A 17,760-nucleotide genomic window follows, 5' to 3' on the forward strand; every position below is an offset into this window, starting at 1 on the left:
ACTAAGTCTAGTCACAAACGTAAGCATACTGAGTCTCAGCCACAGACGATTCTTCCATCGTTGCCACAGTTCCTTGTTGTTTCTCGGTCTGATGAAGGTCACGACTTCTCCACGGTCAACCCTTTCATTATCCAGAAAGGAGTCGATGCAATAGCAGGTCCTGTAAAGTCTTGTTCCCGATTACGGAATGGCACCCTGTTGTTAGAAACACACAGTGCCCTCCAGTCACAAAAATTGCTGCGTACTACTCTGCTCCACACCTTCCCTGTCCGGGTGGAACCGCACCGTACCTTGAATTCCTCGCGTGGAGTCGTTTATACACGCTCCCTCGATGGATTGTCTGACGAAGAAATTCAGCACTATCTGTCTGACCAGGGCGTAACGGCAGTTCATAGAGTAATGAAACGGGTTGACACGAACATCATTCCCACCCGCACTGTCTTCTTGACATTTGACACAGTTCAACTCCCTTCGAAAATCAAAGCAGGCTATGAGATAATTTCCGTTCGCCCTTACGTCCCAAACCCTACGCGTTGCTATCGATGTCAGCGGTTCAATCACACCAGCCAGTCCTGTTCCAATCCAGCCAAATGTGTTACGTGTGGCACGGATGCCCATGAGGGTGCTTGTCCACCTCCATCCCCTCGCTGCATCAACTGTATGGGTGACCACGCTGCTTCCTCTCGAGAGTGCCCCGTTTTTAAGGATGAGAAGCTCATCCAGGAAATAAGGGTGAAGGAAAAGGTGTCGACCTTTGCTGCTCGAAAATTATTCGCCAGTCGCAAGCCCACCGTGCCTCAGACAGGAAAATACAGCACTGTCCTTGCTTCTCCTCGGCCAACAAAGGAGGCGGCCACGCAGACTTGCGACCTCACCTTTAGTACCACGGTCGTCAGATCGGCCAGCGCAAAGATCGCTCGTTCAACCTCACCACTTTCGCCTGCCCACTCTCTGGCTCACCCTTCGTCGGGTTCTGCTACATCTCGAGCCCAAAAGTCGGACGCCAAGTCTTCCAAAAAAGAGCATACTCGTGAAGAGTTTTTACGGACCGCAGCTTCACAACCATCGGTTCCTCCTTCCTCTAAACAACATTCTTCCAAGAAGGCTACAAAGAAACCCAGTTCCTCTCCTTCTCCGCCAAGGCGTGCCCCCTCTACAGCACCACCTGGCGGAAATCGCCCTCGGCCATCTTCTGTGTCGCCGAGGCGCACTGCTGGTGGCCGGTCAACCGGCCGATCGCTGGTGGCAGGGACTGATCCTGACCAACTTATGGATCAGGATCTTCTGCCTTCGGCTGAATGCCATTCCATGCTGTCGGTTGCTAGCTCCGAGCAGTCTTTGAGTTGACAGCAACTTTGGTCACATTCCTCCATTCTCTTTTCACCCCATGTCCATTATCCACTGGAATATCCGCGGCATTCGAGCCAATCGGGATGAATTGTCGGTCCTCTTACGCTCCTACTCGCCGGTCATCTTCTGTCTTCAGGAAACAAAGCTGCGTCCCCATGACCGCTTTGTTCTCCCTCATTTTCAGTCTGTCCGATATGATCTCCCCTCTGTTGCAGGCTCTCCAGCCCATGGAGGACTCATGATTCTTCTCCGTGATACTCTCCATTATCACCCAATCCCCTTAAACACTTCCTTCCAAGCTGTCGCCGTCCGTCTTTCACTTTCCGGATACACGTTCTCTCTTTGTACTGTATACATTCCATCGTCCACACCACTGGCACGAGCTGATCTCCTTCATCTTCTTGGTCAGCTTCCACCCCCCTATTTGCTGGTTGGGGACTTCAATGCCCACCACCCGCTTTGGGGATCTCCACACCCTTGTCCACGTGGCTCCGTATTGCTAGACGTCTTCCACCAAGCGGATCTAGTTTGCCTCAACACTGGGGTCCCCACATTTTTGTCTGCCTCCACGACAACCTTATCTCATTTGGACCTTGCGGTCGGTACTGTTCCGCTAGCTCGGCGCTTCGAATGGTTCGCCCTTGATGATACACACTCGAGTGACCACTTTCCATGTGTCCTCAGACTGCAGCCTCAACTGCCATATATGCGCCCGCGACGCTGGAAGTTTGCCCAAGCCGATTGGACACTTTTTTCGTCTCTCGCGACATTCGATGACCGTCGCTTTCCCAGCGTCGACGATGAGGTCACACACATTACCGACGTTATCCTTACAGCTGCGGAACGTTCAATACCACGCACCTCCGAATTGCCCCGGCGCCCCCCAGTTCCTTGGTGGAACGAGGCATGCCGTGACGCAATACGTGAGCGGCGACGTGCTCTTCGCATTTTCCGTCACCATCCTACTTTGGCCAACTGTATCCGCTATAAGCAGCTCCGTGCGCGATGCCGTCGTGTCATCCGCGATAGCAAGAAGGCAAGCTGGAAATTCTTTATTAGCTCATTTAACGCCTTCACTCCCTCCTCGGCAGTTTGGAGTCGGCTTCGACGGTTCTCAGGCGCGCCTAGTTTCTCCCCGGTTTCTGGGCTCACTGTCGCACATGATACCTTAGTGGACCCCGTCGCAATTTCTAACTCGTTGGGTCAGCACTTTGCTGAGATTTCGAGCTCTTCAAATTACCCGCCAGCGTTTCTCCCGAAGAAACGTGCAGCGGAAGTGCGACCTCTTGCTTTCTCCTCCCAAAATCACGAAAGCTACAATACCGTTTTCTCCATGCGGGAACTCAAACATGCCCTCTCATCTTCTCGCTCCTCCGCCCCAGGACCGGATGGTATCCATGTCCAAATGTTGCTGCATTTATCCACCCATAGTCTGCGTTACCTCCTTCGCCTTTATAATCGAATTTGGACCGGCAGCACTTTTCCCAGACGGTGGCGGGAAGCTATTGTCGTTCCCGTTCCGAAACCTGGAAAGGACAAACATCTCCCCTCTAGCTATCGCCCCATTTCTCTCACGAGTAGTGTCTGTAAGGTTTTGGAGCGTATGGTGAATTACCGTTTAGCTTGGTGGCTGGAATCCCGCAGCCTTTTAACACCAGCCCAATGCGGATTTCGGAAGCATCGTTCTGCAGTTGACCATCTTGTCGCTCTCTCCACTTATATCATGAACAATTTTCTCCGGCAACGCCAAACGGTAGCAATATTTTTTGATCTGGAGCGAGCATACGATACCTGTTGGAGGACAGGCATCCTCCGCACACTGTTCTCTTGGGGCTTTCGAGGCCGGCTGCCCCTTTTTCTTCGCGAATTTATGGCAGAGCGCACTTTTCGGGTACGGGTGAACACTACTCTCTCCCGTACCTTCTCCCAAGAAAACGGGGTACCCCAGGGATCCGTGCTGAGTGTTGTACTGTTTGCCATCGCCATAAATCCAATTATGGATTGTCTCCCTCCTGATGTCTCGGGCTCCCTCTTTGTGGACGATTTTGCGATCTACTACAGCTCTCAACGGACCAGCCTTCTTGAACGACGTCTTCAAGGATGTCTCGATCGCCTCCACTCGTGGAGCATCGAAACTGGCTTCCGTTTTTCACCCAGTAAGACCGTTTGTGTCAATTTTTGGCGACGTACGGAGTTTCTTCCGCCCTCCTTACATCTCGGTCCTGTCAACCTTCCGTTTTCAGACGTCGCTAAATTCTTGGGTCTTATGTTTGACAGAAAACTATGCTGGTCCTCCCACGTTTCCTATCTTTCGGCTCGCTGTCTGCGATCACTTAACACCCTCCGTGTCCTGAATGGTACCTCCTGGGGAGCGGACCGAGTGGTCCTTCTCCGCCTCTATCGCGCCTTAGTGCGCTCGAAATTGGATTATGGAAGCATAGTCTACTCCTCTGCTCGGCCGTCTATTCTTCGGCGTCTCGACTCTATCCACCACCGTGGATTACGTTTAGTGTCTGGAGCTTTTTACACTAGCCCTGTGGAAAGCCTTTATGCTGAGACTGCTGAACCTCCGCTGTCCAATCGGCGAGCAGTCCTCCTGAGTCGTTACGCTAGCCGCCTGTCTTCCATGCCTGCTAATCCAGCCCACGACCTTTTTTTCGACGCCTCCTTTGATGTAGGGTATGCAGGCCGCCCCTCCTCCCTACTACCCCCGGGAGTCCGCTTCCGTCAACTGCTCCATTCTCTTTCCTTCCGCTTTCCTAAAACCTTCCTGACCACTTGGGGTACAGCACCGCCTTGGCTCCGTCCCCGGATCTGCCTGCTCCGTGACCTTTGTCAATTTCCCAAAGATGGTACCCCTACACTTGTTTATCGTCGGGCATTTGCTGCTCTATGTGCAGAAATGACGGACGCCACATTTATTTACACCGACGGCTCGAAAACATCGTTAGGTGTAGGGAGTGCCTATATTGTTGGCGACACCCCAAATCGCTTTCGGCTTCCCGGCCAGTATTCGGTTTATACTGCGGAGCTTTACGCTGTTCTCCAGGCTGTCCACTACATCCGCCGCCATCAGCGGATACAGTACGTTATCTGCTCAGATTCTCTCAGCTCTCTCCTCAGTCTCCAAACTCTTTACCCTGTGCACCCTCTGGTCCACCGGATTCAGGACTGTCTGCGCTTGCTTCACCTGAGGGGCGTCTCGGTGGCGTTCCTCTGGCTCCCGGGACACGCTGGTATCTGTGGGAATGAGGCGGCCGATGTAGCGGCCAAGGCCGCAGTCTCTCTTCCTCGGCCAGCTATTCAGTCGCTTCCCTTCACCGATCTTCGGAACGATTTATGTCGCCATGTTGCTCAATTATGGCATGCCCATTGGTCGGCACTTTCCTGTAATAAATTGCGGGAAGTGAAAGCCCTTCCTTGCGCTTGGACCTCTTCCTCCCGAACGCGTCGTCGGGAGGAGGTAATTTTAGCTAGACTCCGGATAGGGCACTGTCGTTTTAGCCATCGACATCTTTTAAGCGGCGATCCTCCCCCACTCTGTCCCCACTGCTCTCAGCTGTGGACGGTAAGACACCTTTTAATTGAATGCCCCTATTTTAATCCATTACGCTTCCGTCTACAGCTATCGCCTGATCTATCGTCGATTTTAGCAGATGACACGCGCTCCGCCGACCGCGTTCTCCAGTTTATTAGTGACAGTGAAATGACGTCAGTCATTTGACGCTTTTTTTGGGGACAATCACCCCCTTTCTGTAGTGGATTTTTAAGCAGTCTTCTATTTTTAGTTTCTCCAATTTTCTGACTTTGTTCCCCTTGCTGCTGGTTTTAAATTTCGGTTTCTTACTGTCTTAAGTCACGGGCTGGGCGCTAATGACCATAGAAGTTTTGCGCCCTAAAACCACAAAAAAAAAAAAAAAAAAAAAAAAAAAAAACCAACCATAACACAAATAAAACAAATAAAAGAAGGAAAAAGAAATTAAAAAATGGAACGCGTCAGCTCAGGAAATCTCAGTTCAAGGTGTTTGCCGCAGTTCCATTTCATAGCCGTAATCCAAGGCCGCCTTCAAAAAATTCGCAAACAATTCGCGAAATTGAACGCAATCCTTCAGTGTCATATACTGGGCCAACAAATAATCCACGTAAATCACAGTATCAGTGACGGCCATATCGATAAGGGCATAAATCGTATGCCCTAAGATCCAGACAGTGGCGTTATTTTTCGTCCGCGGGAAAGCTTTGAAGTTAGGCACTATCACACGACGAACAGTCACAAGGTGAGGAGGCGTTCTATTAATGTGGGCGACCATTCGTTGACACAGCCGCCATACCGTCGACACCGATGCACACTCAAAACGATGTTCCCGTGTGTCCACAGCACCACATCTACCACAGTTGGCAGAGGGAAGGAGATGAATGTCGGCAAGCCGCTGGTTCGTCGCTAGGGTGTTGTTGACGATCTTAAACCAGAGCGCACTCATGTCCGACGGCAACACCGGGTTGTTGATGTTTGCCCACACATTCACCCATTCCACCGTGGGGTTCCGGAACACCAGTTTGACGCGGAGGTTGTCCAGTCAGGGCAACGTAGAGTCCGCGGGCGGTCCTGTGTCTGTCGGTAGCCGTTGACAGAGCGTAGCTCCTCGTTAAAAAGTACTCCCGTATGTAGGACATCTTATACGGGATGGCCGCGAGAGAGACGGGCGCCGCTTCAGAGCGTGGGCGGTAGAGCTCCAGGAGTGCCGCGGTGCTTCCTGCCGGGTTGTCGGACTGCAGGTTGGCTGTCCGGTGGACGAGCAGAGCGCCACATTTGCGTGGAACGTCGGTGAAACCGAGGCCGCCCAGCTGCCTGTCGATGACACAGGTCGAAGCCTTGACTTTAAAAATTTCATGCCGCCACAGGAGCCAGTAGACTGCCTGCGAAATCGCCCTCCCGATCGGCTTCGGAACACTAAGCAGTTGGGCGATGTACCACGCGTTCGATAAGATGAATGTGTTAATGACAGCCCCACGTTGATGTAAGTTGAGTCGGCGACCTGAGTGGCTGCGACATAGGGCCTTCACAGTGCCAAGAATGCGCCTCCAGTTTAAAACTTGCATTTTTTGTGGGCACGCTGCAATGTCGAGTCCTAAAATTTTGTGGGTGCGCACAACACGGAACCAGTCCCGTTCAGCAGACAGTCCCCGACGACCCAGTGGTACCAATACAGTTTTCCGCGTATTCAGAACGGCGCCAGAGGCACGTTCGTACAATGTCAGAACATCGCGAACTCTGTCCAAGTCATGTGCCCGCCCCATGAAAAGTCCCACGTCGTCAGCATAGGCAGCACATTTGAGAGAGACGTGACAGAGCTGGACACCTTCAATGATTCGACCGACTGCGCGCAAAAACGGGTCGAGCGCAATGACAAATAGGAGCATTGATAAAGGACAGCCCTGTCTGACCGATCTTGTAATAGGAATGGGCGGCGACTGCCAACCATTGATGACAATTACTGACGTCGCCGACGTTAAAAGATTCCGTATAGCATCGAGAAAGTGGCCGCCGAACCCCAGTTTTGTCATGACGGACAGAAGATAATCGTGCCCGATACGGTCGAATGCATTGGCAAAGTCGATGGAGAGAATGCCAGCGGACAGGTCATTAATGGCTGCGTACGCGACCACGTCTCGGTATGAAGCCGCAGCGTGAAAAATGCTTCGGCGTTGCACACCACACGACTGGAAGGGACTGATGACCTTGTCCATGACCACATTGAGTTTCGTTGCGAGGCATCGTGCACCAGTTTATAATCTGTATTTAAAAGTGTGATAGGGCGTAACGCCTCAACACGGCATGCTGTCGGTGTCTTCGAAATTAATACGATACGCCCTTCAACGAACTTCGAAGGGACAGCAGCAGCACGAACAATTTCATTTATCATGATCGTCAATGTCTCACCGAAAATATCCCAATAAGCCAGGTAAAATTCTATGGGAAGACCATCTGGACCTGGAGACTTCCCAAGACGAAACGAACGCAACACGTCTTTCACATCGTCCTGTGACATCTCATCCAGCGACTGTCGGTCAGAGTCGGAGATGACAGTACCCAATTCATCTAACAGAAACGAAAGTGCTACATCGTCGACAGCAGTCCGTCCGAACAATCTCTTAAAATGGTCGGAGACGTGGGGAACGATCTCATGCTTCGCCGTGAGACGATCACCAGTGTCCGTGATTAGAGCGGTAATGACTTTCCTCCGCGCCAACCGTTTCTCGCGTGCCAAGTGGTAAAGCGTTGGCACCTCTTCAATCGTTTCACACAGCGGTCGGCTCCGGATCAGAAGTCCTTTCGCCTTTTGGAGTTGGAGTATCTTATTTTTAAGTCCATTTAAATGTGCGCGTAAGTTTTGATCCGGCGCCACGGGTGCATCAAGCGCATCTTGGAGGCACTCCTGATAAAAGGCAATTGTGCGCCTCTCCCAAAACGACGCCTCCCTTGCATACCGCATCGCAACATTACGCAACTGCGGTTTGGCTAAGTCGACCCACCATTGTGAGACCGAGGTATAATTTCCCCGTTTTTCGGAACAAAGCTGCCACATTCTGAATCTCGCAACGTAAACGGGCGGCAGAGAGGTGGCGTGTATTGAGTTTCCAAGCACGGGAAGGTGGCGCCTTCCTATTTACCAGTAATTGCACGTCACACACAACACCGCAGAGATCACTAAAAGCGACGGAATGTACCGCCACTCTCTGAAGACAGGTTTGAAGTGGCCGCGACACATAAATTCGATCGCTTCTGCTGGCACCGTTCTGATAGAAATGTGTGTACTGCGTTGTGGCAGGATGAAAATGACGCCAAACATCGATCAAATCACTGGTCACAATTAGTTGACAAAGTTCCGGGCACGTGGTAGCTGTTGGAAATTGATCGGCTGCGGCAGTAACACAGTTAGTCTCCGCCGACTACTACATAGCGGGTCGACGCAAAGAACGGAACCACATCTTGATTAAAAAAGACAGATCGAGCACGTTTGTGGTCGGTGCCACTCGGCGCGTAAATATTAATAAACGTAACATCCTGGAAGGTATACGCAAGTAGGCGGCCATTCGGTAAAAATTGAACGTTAGTTGGTTGCAATACAGTTTCATAAAGGATCGCGGTGCCACAAGTACCTTCAACATTAATGTTGTAGATGACATCGTAGCCACGGACGTTATTGAAGTGCTTAACAGTGACTTCTTGGAGCAATGCAACGTCGTAGCCTCCCAAAGTTAAAAAGTCTATAAAACTTATTATTTTATGCGCAGCTATTATGCGATTTACATTGAGTGATAAAACTGAGAAAATCTTTAGATGTTGACGAGCGACGGCCATTTAAATCACAGACACTCAAGTATGAGCAAGAAAAATAAGAAACGGAAGCCGCAGATGTTGCGTCTTAAGCACACCAATAAAATTGTCAAGAAGCGCTGCAATGCATAACATAACTCCTGGACAACACTGTGCAGAAAATAACTTTCAGCGTGCAGGAACAGCGTAACATAACGTCTCAGGTAAACTGGGCACGAATTGCAGCAGGTCAGAGTAAAAAGCCGCTAATGGGATCCAGAGTAGTCCTCCTCCTCCTGCTTCCACCAGGGCGTCTTGCGCTGGTCTGTCGGTCTGTTGGGCGCGACCGCGAGCGGTATCTGTGTACGTGGCCTCGTCCGCTGTGTTGTGGCTGTACCGGCGGCCGACGTCGCCGAATGCCTGCGTGTGCGCTGCGGCAGCTGCTCGCTACTTTGCTCGCTTTTGCGCTTCGCAGCATGCGCACCCTGTTCGCGCGCCGTATTTAAGCAAAGCTTGAGATGTGCTGTTTGTTCCCTTATACGCTCCTGGAGCTCGGAACTTTCAGAGGGAGGGGGGCAAGATGTCTGAACTCACTCTCACTCTCTGATACAGGGGTGCTCGGTAAATCATCAGACTGCTGGCGCCTAGTACCCTCATTTTTACTTTTCTTTGTACGCCCTTTCCTCGGTGCGAGGCGAACCTCTTCAGGCGGAAGAGGCGGTGGTAAGGAGGTGTCCATCTCTTCCGAAATAGCAATGGATGTATTATCCGAAACCTCTGGGATCTCCTTATTAACTGAATCCGACTCTACCACAGCCGAGGACAAAATGGGAGCGTCCTCCATCTGGTCCTGTGGTGCGTCGACAGTAACATTCACCTCACTTGGTACGTCCTCAGCACGAATGGCGTCGGCAGGTCGGGGTTGTGGTACAGTGCCCGCTACTATTTCACTCATTAGTGGCACAAAGTGGCCGCCAGTAGGCGCAGCGTCACTACGTGGGAGCTGCACGGGTTGTCTACGGGGACAATCTACACGTAAATGCTCAATTGAATGACAAATTGAGCACGTGGGTGGCTGGCCGATATGTCACTCGAGCCCTACAGCCCGCAATCATAACGTAAGATGGAATATGTCTCTTTAAGTCAATGCGTACACTTCGTACGCCGCTATTAACCTGGTATCGGTACCCACTAGACCACTTTTCGTTAACTACCGACAAGACCACGCCGTACTGAGTTAGAGCACGTGCAACTAAATCATTGCCACATTCAGGAGGCACATCAAATACTCGAACAGTCCTAACACCATAACCTGAGGGCACAATTTGCACATAACTGACTGTGCCATTGACATGCCTAAATTTACGCACTCCGCCAAATTTTTCAATAAATTTTTCACAGATGTCGCCGGAAAACAACTTCAAAAGTAGCGAATATAGCACGAAATCCAATTGAAACGAGTCTACTACATCTTCCGGATTTTCAAATCTTAAAATGTAAATTCGTGGATTTCAAAAGCGGTGGGCCGCAAAGCATTTCTATCGAACACAAACTGTGCAGTGTTTGCCCTAGTAATTGTCGACATGGTACTCACGTTGAAGGACTCGACCTGTCTCGACTTGTCACTTGTCTCGACAAACGACTTGTCTCAGCGAACGCGAGAGCTGACGCTCTCAAATCGGCCTGTATCAAAACGACAAGCACGAGAAACGACTGAGAGAGGTGAGGTGAGGAGAGGAGAGGCGAGGCGATGGACACACAGCACGCCCCCTTCATTTCACGGTGGCGTCTCCCTGACCGAATCAGGCTGTAGCTCCGAAAACAAAGGAGAAAGAAAAATAGGAAGTAAAACTGCCAACAGTACCCTGTGTTCCCATGCACTCACACGCCCAAGTACTGAAAGTTGTTACGCATCGGCAATCGGACATCGGACATTTTCTTTCATTTTCTCTTTATCGGTTGAGAACCAGTGTATTCAAGATATTATGGCCATTGCCGAGTGAATGCTGTAGCGCTTCCCGGCGAGTCGGGTTCGGATCCTCTGTCAACTTCCACGCAGGCTGATGATCTTTTGGTCATCACACTGGCCAGCTGAAATCGGCGCTGCCTTTTCGTAGTAGTAAAAGAGTAGTGGCCCGTGGGGGGATCGAACCCACGACCTTAGCGTTATTAGCACGACGCTCTAACCAACTGAGCTAACGGGCCTCGCCAGATGCAGTTGCTCAGCCCTACGCTGGAAACTTGTGACATGAAGCCATACACCATTTCTGTGGTCGTCGTGTGTCTACTTCCCTCGTCTATATTCTGCTGACGGTCACGAAACAGTAGCTATGTTGCGAGCAGGACGGGAAACGGCAGCTCGGACAGCTCAAACCTGTCACGATTCGTGTGGAAAAAATTCCGGTCCGGTACCGGGAATCGAACCCGGGCCTCCTGGGTGAAAGCCAGGTATCCTAGCCACTAGACCACACGCGACGTGGGCGTTTCTCCCACGGGTCGGACCGTCGCTTGTCGCGTTTCGTGTCGAGTCCCGCGTCGGCGCCCTGCTCTCTTTGCGAGCATCTTAGCGCATACTGACTGGCAAGGCGCACACCTCAAACGTCACACAGCAATGCTTTTCGCTTCATGCTCTGCTGGGAGAAGAGGAAAAGGGAAGCTGTAAGTAGCAATAACAGGAAGTAAACAATTTCCCGCTGAAGCGTTGAAACGTTGTGGACAACAAACAAGAAATACGTTGGCGCCCTAGTAACAGCACCACCATCAGTCACAGGAAATTAAATGCCCCGGGTGAGGATCGAACTCACGACCTTAAGATTATGAGACTTAGGCGCTGCCTACTGCGCTACCGAGGCACGGGTGCACCACTGGTCCTGGAAACTGGGTAAACACCTTACCCAATATTAGACGTAGAGACACTGTACTTCCTGGATAACGTGTTCTGTTGCTACACGTGCACTGCCGGCCCAGTTGATCGCGGTGTTGCTGCAGCTGTTGCAACGATTGGCAGCACTCCTTGTCGTTAAAGTTCAGTGCCTCGGAGGCACCCGGACACAGCAACTTGTGAGGCCAGGCCGACGCTAGTCTGTAGAACATGTTGCGAGCGTCCTAGTGGGGACCCGCGAGTGCTGCGTTCTCGGTTCTTCTCAAGGGAATCCAGATATACATTCTTGTGGATCATGCATGTCAAGCGCGCAAGCCACACAGCAGCATTATCGCGAGAGAAGCAAAATAATGCCTCGGCCGGGAATCGAACCCGTGCCGCCCGCGTGGCAGGTGAGCATTCTACCACTTTTTTTTTTCTTTTTTTCATTTTTGTTCATTATTGATCCTTGCGTTCGGTCGTTGCGGACGTCGCAAGACATCTTGTTCAAGTTCGGAGGTTGATCCTTCCACTCAGTTTTTTATTGCAGAGGTCAACTGGCTCTCTGGCCGAACACGCTGAGCTACCGTGCCGGCCCTGACCACTGAGCCACCGATGCTTTGTTTTCTTTTTTTTTCTCTAGACGTTACCCCTACACCACTTTTTCTCCAATTTGTAATAAGAATAGAATGAACAAAGTGTGTATCATTGCTAGCCCGCCGTAGCGCAGTATAAGAAATGAAATGTCTTCTTGTGGTGGTTTTTTTTTTTTTTTTTTTTTTGGCCAAGTAGTAAACAGAAATTTTTATGATGCACAAGACTATCACTTCATAATTGAAGGAAGGTTGTTCCGCCGCTCTGCGAGAGAAGGGAAATGTGAAAACGAAAATGGGAAAGAAAAAATGCCTTCTGCATTGGTGAGCATCTGAATAGTATCGTAAAATCCGACAAGCACTAAAGTCCCAGGAAGCAAATGGGATTCATATATACAGGTCACTGGCAACCTCTGCGATCCGAAATATTGTATTTGAAGCATTTAACCGTTAATTATGATGATCAGCATATTTCCAAATATCCTCCTGTAGTCACAGTGTTGTCTCATTTTAAAGTGTTCAATTTCTAAGTAAGAATAATAGTCGAGGAAAGTAGCATGCCTATTCTGCATAATAAACGGTAATGTGTGGCCCATGATCCACGTTGCAGCGTTGTTTTTTTGCTCGTGGATATCTCAGTTTTTGTGGCTGAATGACCTCTAAAAGATCTACACCACAGGGCGTCGTACGGTCTATCACCGACAATCGTTGACGAAGAAATGTAGTAATTTCTTCTGCATGTCCGCACGTGAACCTATGAAGAAGCGTATCGACCCTTCCGCATGCGTCACAGTTGGGCGTTGGATGAAGGCCAATTTTATGTAGCTTTTCATTCGTTGCTACTTTACCGTTGACTGTTAGATACCAGTCGGCTATGACGCGTGACGGTAACACGTCGCTGTGCACATTCCGCCATACTATACTCCAATGTGTATGTGGATGTTTTTCTTCGAGACGATTCCTGTGGTTTGTTGTCATGAGAAGGCCATAAAGCTTCCTGTTCGTAAGGCTTCCGTTATCGACGATGTTGTGTCGAATGTAGCTCATTTCCATGTAGTACAGTCGCACATGTCGGTAAGAAAATGGAATGCCGGCGATATTAACGGGTGGGTCAAGGCTATGAGGCTTCCACCGCTGAACGAGGTTTGTGATGATACTGGTCCTCCGGGTACGGAACTCCTTCCTGATGCGATTTAGGAGCAGGGTGACACATTTTTTGTCTACTTTAATGAGGTTAAGGCCACCTTTGAACGAAGGTAAGGTTAAGGTATCGAATTGAACTTTGAAAATGTGCCCCCTAAAAAGAAACCAACATAACGCTTGTTGTATACTCTTGGCTAGATGGTCGGAGATGGGAAGAATTTGCGCCAAATAAGTCATCTTGCTCGTAATGGCGATCTCGATGGTCTTAACTTTCTGTAGTATGTTCAAGTCACGGTCGGAGTGAAGTATCAAAGCAGCACGTAATTTATTAAGCATGTGTGACCAGTTCTTCGTCAGGAATTTGTCTGGTTTGGCCTCAAAAGTAACACCGAGGGTTGTGTGAGAATCCTTGACCTTGCACCAGGTAACATGGGATATGTCTCAGATACCGCCACCGATCTGCAAAGCTGTGGTTTTAGTTCTATTGAGTATTGCTCCTGAAAGAAACGTGAATGTTTGTAAAAGAGTTTCCGCTGACATAAGTTGTTGCGATGATGACACAGCTACGCATACATCGTCAGCATACGCAATGCATGGGATAGTGACAGACTCGACGCTAAGTCCGATCCCGCTATGCGCCAAGTTGTTCAGTAGCGGCTCCACTGCAATGGCGTACAAAATCATTGACAGAGGACATCCTTGGCGGACGGATTGCTCAATGGAAACTTCTTTTGTAAAATGGCCATTAATGAGAATCCGTGAAGAGGCGTTTGTAGTAAGTTTGCGAATTAATTCTATGAGATGAAGTCCAAAACCTAGTTTCTTCATGCTTTTAAAGAGGAAGTCATGACGTACACGGTCATAAGCCTTCTCAAAATCTAGAAAGATCAGAGCGCCCTGTCCTTTGGTTTCAGCATACGAACAGACGATGTCCCTCAAATCGCAGGCTGCTGAGATTGCACTTCGGCCTTGGACTGCACTGAACGGTTTGCATCCTTAGCTTAATCGATCTGGTGATGATTTTGAAATCGGCATTCAGGAGTGTGATGGGTCGCATGTTTTCGACCTTCTTGCTGTTCCCTTTTTTCGGTAAGGGCAGGATGATACCTTCCGTAAATGCCTTGGGTATAACTTCCAGGTGCCAGAGTTCATTCGCTATCTCGAGGAGTGTCGGACCGAGGAGGTTCCAGTAACGCTGGTAAAACTCAGCGCTGAGACCGTCGGGTCCTGGTGACTTCCCTTTCTTTGCACTGTGGACCGCCAATCGGATTTCGTCCTCTGTGAAAAGAGATTCCAGATTTGCAGTATCGTGTTGTGACAAGCGACAGCTCAAGGTCCTAAGAAAATCGTCGCACGAGTGTTCATCAACGGCTTGCTTCTTGTAAAGTTGACTATAATAGTCCTAGACGTGCGAGATGATGTCACGTTGCTTCGTGATGGCATTCTCAGCGTCATCAACGACGGCTTCAATCAACATGGCTTTACACCGTTTCGTCGTTCTCAGGATGTGGTACAGAGAGGCCCGTTCTTCGGCGGCAACGTCCTTGGGGAGGGCTCGCACGATGATGCCTTGCATTTGTTGGCGTTGTATCGCCGTGATTTTCGCTTTATATCGTTTGATCTTTATGTCGATATCGCGAGAAGGATTGTTAGCGCGACTGTACAGTTCTCTCAAACAGCGATAATAAAACTCAATAGTCTGTTTCTGCCAAAAGCTTTTTTGTCGGGCGTAACTCATGAGGGTGAGGCGTAATTTAGGTTTAGCACACTGAGTCCACCACTGGAGAGCGCTATCGTAACGACGTCGTTGCCGCTGGAGCTGTTGCCACGTTATGTTCACCTCCTCTTCAAGTTGGGCATCCTGCAGAAGGCTGACATTCAATTTCCAGTAGCCTTTCCCGCGGTATATTCGCTGGCGGTGTAGGTTAAGGTAACACTGATACGCACAATGGTCGGAGATGTTGACAGGAGCTATGTCACAGTTCACAGCGTGTCGCTGGAGGGCCTCGGACACATAGATCCTATCCAGCCGACTGGCAGAATGACTGGTTACGAAGGTGTACGCTACCCGTTCACCGTGCAGTTGTTGCCATGTATCGTGAAGACGCATGCCATGAATTAAATGTTCAAGTTCGATACATCTGTCCGTGTTAGGAGTTTGGTCTGTGTCGTTAAGCACACAATTGAAGTCACCACCGAGGATGAGATGTGCACGATAAGCGCTAAGAAGAAGGGGAACCTCGTTTTTATAAAATGTTGAGCGATCTCTCTTATGAGTGCTACCTGAGGGAGCGTACACGTTAACAATCTGCACACCATTCACTCGAAGAGAAATGCCACGACCACTAGGCAGCCGCTGAACATCCGTAAATGGTATACCGTCACGCAGAAGTATGGCAGTGCCTACAGCATCCTGGAGATTGATGTTATCAATGAGAACGTAACCGGGCACTTCTAAGACTGTGACTACCTCCTGTAGGAGGGCAATGTCAACGCTGGTACCATGCAAGAAATCAGTTAGCGAACGGAGTTTCACCGCACTTTGAATTCTATTGACGTTAAGTGTGGTAACGTTGTAGGTTTGGCTATCGCACATGATGGTTCAGAGGACAATGAGCTCTGTGTTGGATCGTCCTTCTCGACGTCTTTGAATCAAACTCGTTGGGAACGTCTGGAGTACTCAGAGAGTGGAAATGTCGCAGCGCGATGGTCATGCGCGAGAGCAGCTACTGCTGCATCTCCTCGTCCTGCTGCCACCACGGCTCATTGCTGTCGGGGTGCTTCGCGGTGCGCGCGCCGCCCTGCCCGCCACCGCCGGCTGAGTGTGTCAACGTGGTCGCATCCGCCTGACCACCACGCGGGGCTGCGACTGACGTCATCGAGTTCCTGCGGGAGCGCTGCTGCAGCTGCTCGCTACTCTGTTCGCTCTTCCTCTTAGCCGTGACGGTGCTCTGTTCCCTCTCGGCGCTCAGTACTGCCTTCAGGTGTTTGGTCTGTTCACGAATGCGTTCTTGTCTCGCAGTGTCCTCGCAGCGCACGGAGCAAGAAGATTGAGGTTCAGTCTCGCTGCCACTTTCTGACATGTGTACGGGTCTCAAATCATCCGACTTTTCCTCTTTGCTACTATTCCCTTTGCTTCTCCTTCGGCGGCCTTTCTTCGTTTCTGCTGCAGTCTCTACCGATAGGGGCGGTTCAGGCAAACTGATCTGCACCCGCTCCTGTATCTCACACGGCTTAGTTTCAGAGGTGGCTGGCGCATCGTTGTTACCCAGCGGTAACTGCCCCGGTGAGGATGACGGTGCCGGATCGACGTCCGTCCTACCGCAAATGTCTTGAGCACTGCATTCCACCTGAACTGGCATCTCCGCCTCGCTAACACGTTCCGGCTGCCGAGGTGGTGGTACCGTCCCCGCGACTACCTCACTCAATAGCGGAACAAGCTTTTCACTACCGTCTGCAGGACGTTCCCGTGGAAGTTGAAATGGACGTCGACGTGTACAGTTCATCCGCAGATGCTCTGTTGAATGGCAGATCGAACAGGTAGGGGGTTGTCCAATATAAGTTACCTGTGCACGACAGCCGCCAATGGCAACATACGAAGGTATATGCTTTTTTAAGTCCACACGTACACTTCGCACCCCGCTGTTAACTTGGTAGCGATATGCACTCGACCATTTTTCATTGGTAACTGACAAAACAACGCCGTACAGTGACAGAGAACGGGCAATCAGGTCATTAGGGCACTCAGGTGGCACATTAAATACCCTGACGGTTCTCACTCCGTATCCCGAAGGCACGATTTGGACATTGCTAATACTCCCATCATTATGACGAAATGGACTCACCCAGCATGCTCCTCAACGAATTTCTCATAAGTGTCACTCGAAATAAATTTGATCAATAACGAGTACTGCACAAAGTCCAACTGGAACGTGTCGACTATATCTTCCGGCAATTCCAGATCCTCAAAAATCCACTCATGGATTTCGAAAGCCGTCGGTCGCAAGGCAGCACGATCGAAAACAAACTGAACGCTGTTCGCTCTGTTAATTGTCGACATCTTACTTACAACAGTGGTACAGAAACAAACGTTAACAGCGCTCGCACACGCTGCGCAGCTCTCCACCGCAGCACTGCTCGCGACGTAAACACTGGCACGCGCTACCGCCCGTCACCGTGCGATGTGCACTGGCCGAGTGCCGGAGCACGACGAACTGCCAATAGTGCCCTGTGTTCCCATGCGCTCACCCGCCCAAGTACTGACAAGGGCCTAAGTTGTTACGCACCGGCAATCGGACATTTTCTTTTATTTTCTCTTTATCGGTTGAGAACCAGTGTGATCAAGATATTATGGCCATTGCCGAGTGAATGCTGTAGTGCTTCCCGACGAGTCGGGTTCGGATCCTCTGTCAACTTCCACGCAGGGTGGTGATCTTTTGCTCATCACACTCGCCAGCTGAAATCGGCGCTGCCTTTTCGCAGTAGTAAAAGAGAGG

The 17,760-nt window shown here is 50.3% G+C and overlaps 3 non-coding genes across 3 annotated transcripts; all 3 read right to left on the bottom strand.

Annotated features, from left to right (window-relative positions):
* Positions 1-10,799: 10,799 nt before the first annotated feature.
* Positions 10,800-10,873, bottom strand: Trnai-aau. Its single transcript has one exon. It is a non-coding gene; the product is annotated as a tRNA-Ile (tRNA).
* Positions 10,874-11,070: 197 nt separating this feature from the next.
* On the bottom strand, positions 11,071-11,144 carry Trnae-uuc. Its single transcript has one exon. It is a non-coding gene; the product is annotated as a tRNA-Glu (tRNA).
* Positions 11,145-11,447: 303 nt separating this feature from the next.
* On the bottom strand, positions 11,448-11,520 carry Trnam-cau. The gene has a single exon. It is a non-coding gene; the product is annotated as a tRNA-Met (tRNA).
* Positions 11,521-17,760: the final 6,240 nt, after the last annotated feature.

Source organism: Schistocerca piceifrons, chromosome 2, assembly GCF_021461385.2.
Source record: "Schistocerca piceifrons isolate TAMUIC-IGC-003096 chromosome 2, iqSchPice1.1, whole genome shotgun sequence".
NCBI lineage: Eukaryota > Metazoa > Arthropoda > Insecta > Orthoptera > Acrididae > Schistocerca > Schistocerca piceifrons.